A 10,466-nucleotide genomic window follows, 5' to 3' on the forward strand; every position below is an offset into this window, starting at 1 on the left:
TTCCACTCGTTTTTACAATCAAGGTTTCTTGATTAAAGTCTTTGATATGGTGACGATAATACAACGTCAAATATGATATTTTGACTGATATAAGACTATCTTGACCTGTGTGTGTGTGTGTGTGTGTGTGTGTGTGTGTGTGTGTGTGTGTGTGTGTGTGTGTGTGTGTGTGTGTGTGTGTGTGTCAGCGTGAGTGTATGCATATGTGCGTGGGTGCTCGTGTGTACACGCGTACGTGTTTCTGTGTCTGTATAAGACTAAATTTACACGGATTAACAAGAAGCCATACAACAAGGAGGCAGACACTATGGCAGACCGCCCTTGTTCTACCACCGATCTGATTATGCAAATCTGACCTCCAGATACTTCTGCAATGATGCAATTGCGCTTACAAAAATCCCGTATTATTGCAAAGCAATTAATGCACGTGCTCTGCAACGAATGTCATATTTGCATAAATTCAAGGAGGGGGGCGACTTGACTTTTCTCATCTGCTGTACGTCACCAATGGCCGACGTTTCTGCGTCCTTCAGGTCACTCAAGGTTTCCCTCGCTCGCTCCATTCGCTCGCTCCATTCCCTCTCTCGCTCCATTCGCTTGCTCCATTCCCTCTCTCCATCCACTCGATTCATGCGCTCACTCCAATCACATTTCCTTCGCTCGCACCATTCGCTTGATCCATACGCTCACTCCATTTGCTCGCTCCATTCCCTCTCTTCATCCACTCGATCCATTCGTTCGATCCATTTCCTCTCTCCATCCACTCGATTCATTCGCTCACTCCAATCACGTTTCCTTCGCTCTCACCATTCGCTTGATCCATACACACTCCATTTGCTCGCTCCATTCTCTCTCCCCATCCACTCGATTCATTCGCTCACTCCAATCACGTTTCCTTCGCTCGCACTATTCGCTCGCTCCATACACTCGCTTCATTCGCTCGCTCTGTTTCCTCTCTCCATCCACTTGATTCATTCGCTCACTCCATTACCTTGATTCATTGGCTCCAATCACTCGCTCCAATTATCCGCTCCATTCCCTCGATCCTTTGGCTCGCTCCAATTACTCGCTCTAATCACTCGTTTCTTTCGTTCTCTCCATTCACTCGCTCCATTACCTCGCTCTATTCCCTCGATTCTTTTGTTCGCTCCAATTACTCGCTCCAGTCACTTACTCCGTTCGGTCGTTCCATTCACTCGCTCCATTCACTCTCTCCATTCACTCATTCCAATCAGTTTAATCACGCACTTTATTCATTTTACCATTTCCTTTTCATTTAATATTTTCATTCACATAATTATTTTGATTCAACCTCATTTCTCTTTTCGTTTGAGAATTATTCGTATTAATTCGTTCTATTCATTTGCTTCATTCACACATTTTCTTCAACTTTTGAATATTAATCCATTCATCAATCCATCCATGTCCATTTCTCTCCTCTCCTCTAAAAACTCGTTCTCTCCGTCCAAACATCCATCCATCCACTCATCCACCTTGCGTCCATCCACCGATCCACCTATCAACCCATCTAATCATCTACCACCTATCTATCCATCCATCGACCACACATCTATCCATCCATCCATCCGTCAGTCACCCAATCACCCATCCCTCCATCCATCCATCCATCTATCCATCCACACACCTACCCTTCCATCCATCCATCCACACACCCACCCCTCCATCCATCCATCCACACACCCACCCCTCCATCCATCCATCCATCCATCCACACACCCACCCCTCCATCCATCCATCCACACACACACCCCTCCATCCATCCATCCACACACACACCCCTCCATCCATCCATCCACACACACACCCCTCCATACATCCATTCACCCCTCCACCCATCCATCCACACATCCACGCATCCATCCAGGAAGCTGCCTCACACCGAGCCTCTTGATGACGTCATTCACTCGTGACTCTACTTATGCGAATTTCATAAGTGAATTGGAAAGGGAGTCCCGAGCTTGTGAGGCAACTAGGGAGGGAAGGCAGGGAAGGGAAGGCAGGGAGGGAGGGAGGAAGATGGAGTGAGATGGAGGGCATTGGAGACGTGATAGAGGGGGTCTGGAGGGATTAGGAGAGAAGGGAGAAGGAGGAGGAGACTTGGTGATTGGTAATGAAGGTTATGGGGAAAGCATAGGGGATGGAAGGGAGGCTGAGGGCGTTGGATACGTGTCTCTGGAAATAAAGGGTGATGAGAAGGTAAGGAGGGTGGGGAATGGAAGGGGTGGGTTCATATTGGGCGTGGTGGTAGTGATGGGTGTGGTGATGGTGGGCGTGGTGGTGGTGTTGTGGTGGTGAGTGTGGTGGTGGTTGCTGTGGTGTCTGTGGTTGTTGTGGTGATGATGATTGTGGTCGTAGGATGGTGAAAGAGGGAGAAAAGGCTGAGATTGAATTACGGGGATGGAGGGAAGAGGGAGTAGGAGGAGGAGGAGGGGGGAGGGGTAGTGGGATGAAGAAGGGGAGTAGGATGGGAAGGGGAGAAGGAGGAGGGGGGAGGAGAAGGAGGAAGAGGAGGAGTAGAAGGAAGAAGTGGAAGAGGAGGAGGAGGACGAAGTGGAGGAGGTCTTGCCTTAGAATTGGCCTCCTGGGGAATATGGAGTCTGGAACTGTTTACACGGACGAAGTGGAGCGTAGTGGAGAGGGTAAGAGAGGACGAAAGAGGGAGAGGAAAGAGGAGAGGATAAGAGGAAGAGAAGAGAGGAGGAAACTAATGGAATGAAGAGAAAAGTTGGCAGGAGTTGAAAGGAAAGGAGTGGAAATAAAATGAAGCTGGAAATTGTAATGTAAGAATGGTGGGGTATATCAAAATGGAAAATGAAAAGAATTGACTAGTAGTGATATTATCCATTTGGTATACTTATTAGTCTGTATCCTGACGACTGGATAATGATTCCCTTCTGCTAAAGTATAGGACGCAGAGACATGTCCTTGGATAAATAGAACAGTATTGTCCAAGTGTAGAACAGAATCTATAGGATACGACACTGTCTGCTAGCAAGTTAGCGAAATTTTATGGAACGAGGTGGAGGAAGAGTACATGTTATGGAAGTAAGAAAATGTATTGAAGGCATTCGTTGCTCATAGAAAACGGGAAGATAGGGAGGTAAGACTAATAGGAAGGTGTAGAAGACTTGGAAGGGATGAAGAGACAGGATATATCAGAAACATCGATTGGGATGAAAAAATTAATATGAAGAAATTTAGTTATTCACGAATTGTAAATAGAGGATCCTGTCAGTTATTATAGAGAGTGACAGATAGTAACAACGAGAGACAAGGGTGAGAGTGAAAGAGCGAAAGATAGATGAAAAGCAGACAGGTAAATAGGCACACATAGACACACAGAAACACACAGACAAACAGACACATACACTTACATATAGACATGCACACATACAGACAGAGGCAGGGATACGTATAGACAGACAAACACACAGACAAACAGACACGCACACTTACATATAGACATGCACACATACAGACAGAGGCAGGGATACGTATAGACAGGCAGAGACACATACAGACAGGCAGATAGACAAGGAGACAGGTAGACACACACGGGAACATGTGCATAGATGCAGAAACGGAGACAGACACGGTCCAGTCAGCCCGGCCCTGTCAGACCCTGGTGCTAGTCATCCAGCCACATCTAGACAGACAGACATTAGATCATTGTAAATCCAATAAACACATCGAGTTATGGCTGTTCCAGGACTCGAGGGAGAATGGAAGGTCCAGGGGGGAAGAGGAACTGGAATAGGATAAACGGGATTGTGAGCCAAGGTCCCTGGAATCGAGCAAGCGACACTCTTCGGAAGATAACTCAGTAAAGCTCTGTCCTTAGTCAAGCTGAGGTGGATTTGTTTTTAAAGTCTGTAGTTCCAGGAAACTATTTCGTTTTTATTTTTTTCCTCCCTATCTCCCGAAGATAATGCTTGTGATGAAACATCTCGATGATTTTTTTTTTTTACTTTTTCCTAGGATACCTTAGTTGGATAGAGTTTTAACCCTAAACAGAGCAGTCTCTATAAAAGGTTGAATGAAGAATTTTGTCTCGTAAATGAGGCATAGATGGTGTCCGGGAAGCAAAAACTAGTTGTCGCCTCACTCCTAATGATGACCTAAGGGCGTAGTTAATGAGGGCTGGAGGAGGACCTAACCAGAGGCTTACGTAGAATGTCTCAGCTGAATCTCACTAACATCCACTACACTAAATTTAAATAATTAGCTATCGTTAACCAGAATAAAATATTCACTGGCCACAATATGGCTGAAAGTGCTTATGGAGTTGCCTAAAATTACATAAAATTGACTTAAAACAAGTTGATTGAAATTGAGTGTGAAGTTGGCTTAATATATATATATTTTTTGTGTGGTGAAGCAACATTACAGAATCGATAAACGAGAAATAAATACTGATTAAAGAATAGTGATAAATCATTTGAAGTAGCTTAGGGAATGTTTACCTGAAAGAGAGGCCTAAGGGAAGAGGTAGTGTTAAAGAGAGGGCAGTAAAGGAGGTAAAAGATCTCTGTGGATCTGTAAAGCCATAGGATTGCTTAATTGATTAATGGATGTCAATATATCTTGCTAAAGAGCTCTTCATTCAAGGCTGACATCAAATTTTAACACTTTCGTTTCGGTGTTGTCATAGAAATTCTACTGTGGTACTACTCACAATCGCCCCCAACCCTCACGGAGTTGGAATTGGGAAAAAAAAAAAATATATATATATATAGAGAGAGAGTGAGAAACAGAAGGAAAAGGAAAAGAAGGGTAAAGGGAGAGAGAAATAAGAGATATTTCAGGAAACGTTCATTTTTCATCATCTCTTCCTCCTCCTCCGCCTTGCTCTCACTTTCGTACTTTCTATTTCCTTTCTTTTTTGTCGCGACCCATTTTATTTTTCACGCGACCCACTGAAGGGTCGGGACCCACAGTTTGAAAAACGCTGTTCTAGATAACCTCATCTAGCCTTGATTTTAAAAGTCTGGAAATCCTTGCTGAGAACACTGAAGGCACTTCCAAAAGTAAACAATTCAATGACTGATATGATAAAAGATGAAAAGAAACGAGGCTGTGCTACATAAGATATATAAACATTCTACTAAATGCTTTCACTCTCGCTTATGTGTAGAAATAAGATATAGATACTATTCTTGTTAATATTATTTCTGTTTTCATATAGATTTTGAACATAAGGAGTCGGACAAAAATTAAATAGCAAAGCAAACATCTAAATTCCCATTCATATACAAGCGCGCGAGCACACACGTGTGCACACACACGCACATACACACACGTAAAAACACACACACAAACACACACACACACACCTACACACACACACACCTACACTGATCCGAGGTGAATACACACACACACACACGCGCACACAGGCGCGCACACACACACAGGCGCCCCCTCACACACAGGCGCCCCCTCACACACAGGCGCCCCCTCACACACAGGCGCCCCCTCACACACAGGCGCCCCCTCACACACAGGCGCCCCCTCACACACAGGCGCCCCCTCACACACAGGCGCCCCCTCACACATAGGCGCCCCCTCACACAGGCACGGTCGCACACACACACACACACATGCACACACACATGCACACACACACACACACACACACACACACACACACACACACACACACACACACACACACACACACACAGAGTTATAACTATGAAGTACAGTAAACCTTTTAAATAAAGAAAATGAAAATTCGCCATGATATAAAAAAACAAAACGACAGATTCCATTCTTTTAAGTGATATTATAACTCCTTTTTCATTTTGTTTATTGATGTAAAACTATTTGGTGTAATACGTTAATAGAATTGCAAAGACCGATAAACGAGATAACTTAATTATTTTAACAATGTATACATTGAAAAGAAAAATCATCGATAAACAGAAATTGGTGTCACAAAAATATAAAAGAAACACTAATTGAATTGAATCACTTGTACATAAGATTTAAAGACTAAGAACAGAGTAAAGAAGATCAAATATAGATTTCGTTATATATCATTTAGAGAGAAGGAGTATTAGAAGATATCTTGGTGCATTAGCTGATTGGTGCTGAGAGAGAATTTCACTTTTAGGATTCTTCCAAACATATCATACACTTTGTCATTACTAGCATTGCCATCATCACTTTTGCCATTGCAGTAGATGTCGTTTTTTTTTTTTATCGATGTCTTATATTTTTCATATATTTTGTAATTTTTCATTTATTTATATTTTATTTTTTAATATTTTTATATATTTTTGGACACTTTATCTCTGTCGTCTCCGTTGTGGTTTTCATTTTTATTTACTTTTTTTATCCTCGACATGTTATCTTTTTTATATTTGTAATTTTTTTTATTTATATTTTGTTTTTTATTATTTTATATATTTTTGGACACGTTTTATCTCTTATGTTTCTGGTGTCTGTTTTTATTGGTAATATTCCGAGTGACACATTTGCAATACATTTTCATCATGATCATCAATTAACGATGTTATCACAAACACTATAATCATCACCACTTTACCACCGGTACTGCGGTTACTACTATTACTATCTCCATCATCACCAAAACCATTACAACCATTAACATCATCACCAGCAGTACGACCATAACCACCACCACCATAACCACCATCTATCACGATTACAACAACAATGACCATTATTATCACGGCTGTTACTACCACCACTACTTATATCATTAACATGGTAGTCACCACTCATTACATGACCTACCACTAAGTTGACCAAATAAATCTACGGGCACATTTAACCAACTTTCAATATTTGCGATTATAGGTAAACTGAACTAGTTCGTATCTCGGATGTTATTCTAGCTACAGGTAAAATTATTTTTTTATAGCTAGAAGATGGTCTATTTTCTCATCTATTTCAGTTTTTTCATAATCCTGAATATAATTGGTAGACATCACTGGAGTGTCTGCGTGACGAAAGGGTAAAAAGAACAGTAGAACGATTATGAGTCATTAGAGTAGGAGTCATTTCTTTAAAAAATCAAGGTCAGAATATCAGTTTAAGTTGCTTCTTTTATCTTACTCATTTTTTATGTTCTTAATTTGATTACATTTTATTAGTATAAAGAAATTTATCGTTAAATAAAAAAAAATATGTTAATGTATTGGTGAAAGATCTTACAGTTGTCATTACGCCTATTTTATTTTTTCTGACACCTTAGTGATCTTACGTTACTTGAAATGTAGCCTCCGGCTGTAAATGAAGAAAGGAAGGAAAGCTGCCAGCAAATGCCATCGCCGGTTAATTTGACAAAGTGTCTATTACTTCTCCTGGCAATGTCGCGCTGACATGAGGGGAAGCTAGCGGGAAAACATATATTGAAGAATATCTAAACACTGTGTGTGTGCATGTGCGTGTTTCTCTCCCTCTCTCTGTGTTTCTACCTCTCCTCTCTCTCTTTCTCTCTGTCTCTCCTCCCCCTCTTTCTCTCTGTCTCTCCTCCCCGTCTTTGTCTCTCTCCCTATATATATATATATATATATATATATATATATATATAATAATATATATATATATATACAGTATATATATATAATGTATATATATATATATACAGTATATATATAATATATTCCTCTCTTCTCTCTTCTCTCTCTCCTCTCTCTTCTCCCTCTTCTCCCTCTCCACTCTCTCCACCTCTCTTCAACTCTCTCCTCTCTTGTCTCTCTTCCCCCCTCCCCCTCTCCTCCCCTCTCTTCCCCTCTCCCCCTCTCTTTCCCTTTACCCCTCTCTTCCCCTCTTCCCCTCTTCCTATCTCATCCCCCTCTCTCTCTCTCTCTCTCTCTCTCTCTCTCTCTCTCTCTCTCTCTCTCTCTCTCTCGTGTACTTGAATGCGTCTTCCTCGTCCTCTCCATCCTCTTCTTTTTCCTCTTCATCCTCTTTATTTTCTTAAGTTTGCCATCGCATATAGCGCACATTTTTATAGGTATTTTCATTCATGATTTCTGCTCTTACTGTATTCCAATGATGCAGCTTAGCTCCATGACTCTCAACAAATAACCCCGTGAACACTATTGCATGCTGGATCGGCTTTGCGTCGTAAAACCAGGAAATCTGATTAAAATGTTGACCAGGTTCCGGTTGTAACGCGACATTGACTGAAAATCTCAAAGACCTTTGAGTCTCTTTCTTTTTATGGAATTCCTTAGTGGTCGCCGTAAGCAATTCTTTGTAGTACGGCACACTTTCCCAGATTATATATTTTTTGCGACTGAAGATTTTTTTTTTTTTATGATGTACATTCGCGCTAAAAGGTAAGCACTCGCCGGTAATGTAATATTTCTTCGGGCATTTCGTTTTTGTGGTTTTGTGTAAATGTGTATTTCTTTGAAAACCTTCAGTTCAAGCAGAAGGTGCCTACATATGGTGCCTCTGCGGTCAAAGACACCGAGACTTCCGCCTCTCACGAACACTCCACTTTACCTTATCCCTCCTAAGATGTCCCCCAATCACTCAAGATCTTGGCCGCAAGACCTTTGGGTTCTTCTGTGTGTTGGCTTTTAGATATTTCTTACTGACGGGTTACTCAAGTAAAGTAGAAATAATCCTCTTTTGCTTGAAAGCCATCATGAGCTTAGGAAAGTCATATGTTAGATGCACAATTCTGACCGTGTTTCATATAAGGCCAAATTTTTATCTCGAGTCATTTGTAATACATTATTTCAGGTTACAAAGAGTTTTCATTGTCAAGTTTACGGAACTGTCATTCTTTCCTTTGAAAAAAAAAATATTATTGATAGTGAATTGGCGTTACAAATTAAGAAGAAAATATTCCGTGGTAAACCAGGCCAATTTTTTTTACGAGTTTTTATTTTGGAGTACAGTTACACGTGTACAAATGTAAAACTGAAGTATTTATATCCGTAGGGAGTACTCACACTTCACACCACGTTCTTCACTAATGCATCAGATGCCACTGGCTGCTAACAATGTTCACGGAGTACTTAGGAAAAAAATAAATAAATAAACTGAAATGAAATCCCCAGTATCCGACAGAATACAAAATGAGTAATATTTTATGCATAACTCCCTTGTTGACGGCGCTATTTTGCTTCATTACAAGCATACTGCAGAAAATAATTTTCATTCATTTTGGTAGTTTTTTTTTTTCATTGAAGTTTTGTATTTAATTCTTTTCGGATTATTATATATCGTGTTGTGGACAGTTTAGTCGTAGGTGTGTGGAACATTACCTTGAAATAATGACACAATAATAGGTCCTCATGTCTTTCTTATAACCAAATGTGACAGGTAAGATTGACATAAAATAAGTCTTTTGGAACAGAGTAGTTTTTCTTTTTCTAGGGTGATGAACAGACATATAAAATGCACACCTAGGTTATAAATATGTAGTTGTAATATATATATATATGTATATATATATATATATATGTATATGTAAATATATATATATATATATAATATAATATAAAGGTGCAGATGTACGACAGAGTATTTACAATTGTAGCTGAAGCTAAAATTTCTTCCTTGTGTGGCATGACAGGTGGGGCAAATGTAAATCGAGAATACTTGACAGAAATCATCGCGGATTTGTCATTATCACACAAGAAAAAAACGTATCAATAGTTCTGAATTCTAAAGGCCATATTTGCTTTTAGTGTTAGTGAAACAAGTGCGGTTGTGAAAATGACACGTCTTCAGATTATTGTAATTTTTTTGACTGACACTCGCTCCCTATATTTCTGATGATCTTAAAAAAAAAACTGAGGATAAATTTTTTCATTTTTTTTTCCTAAAGAACTTTAAACTGTCAGGTTTCACAGAATCTGGTTGAGGAAAATATTTATTCATTTGTGTGCATAAGGAGTTATCCAAATTTACAAAATATAATTCATCATTTTTTTTTCCAAATTCTGAACAGTTTTGGCATTCATAGTTATTGTAACACGAATACCCGTATATGTTTGTTTAAATTTCTATACCATTCAACTATTTGATAACCCAAACACACGAACTTCTCTTTCCGAATGTGCACAACTTTGCACCCAGTGTAACATCGAACAGTATAATATTCATTCAGGTGTTTAACTGGTGCCACAAACCGACCATGACCACAGAAGGAGAACTGTAATTTGGGGTCACCTGCAGACTCTCTGACCCAGTGTCTCTCAAATTTCTATACCATAAGCTAGGACAGTCGAAGACTAGATGGAGGTAGCATTCCTTGCCATGTGATTGCAGTGAAATTCTCTGACAAATTGGAGAGGACAGAAGTCCACAATTGGGGTCATCAGGCATACAAGGTCTGTCCATTTTGGTGGCAGCAGGCACCCCACCAAGCGAACAAGGAGGATGTACAGTGAAAGACAAAAGTATCTTCCCAGGTTTGTCCGAAGATAGATGAGACCTGACGAAACATTGTG

The sequence above is a fragment of the Oratosquilla oratoria genome, chromosome 9 (assembly GCF_046742065.1).
Source record: "Oratosquilla oratoria isolate Oo_2021 chromosome 9, ASM4674206v1, whole genome shotgun sequence".
NCBI lineage: Eukaryota > Metazoa > Arthropoda > Malacostraca > Stomatopoda > Squillidae > Oratosquilla > Oratosquilla oratoria.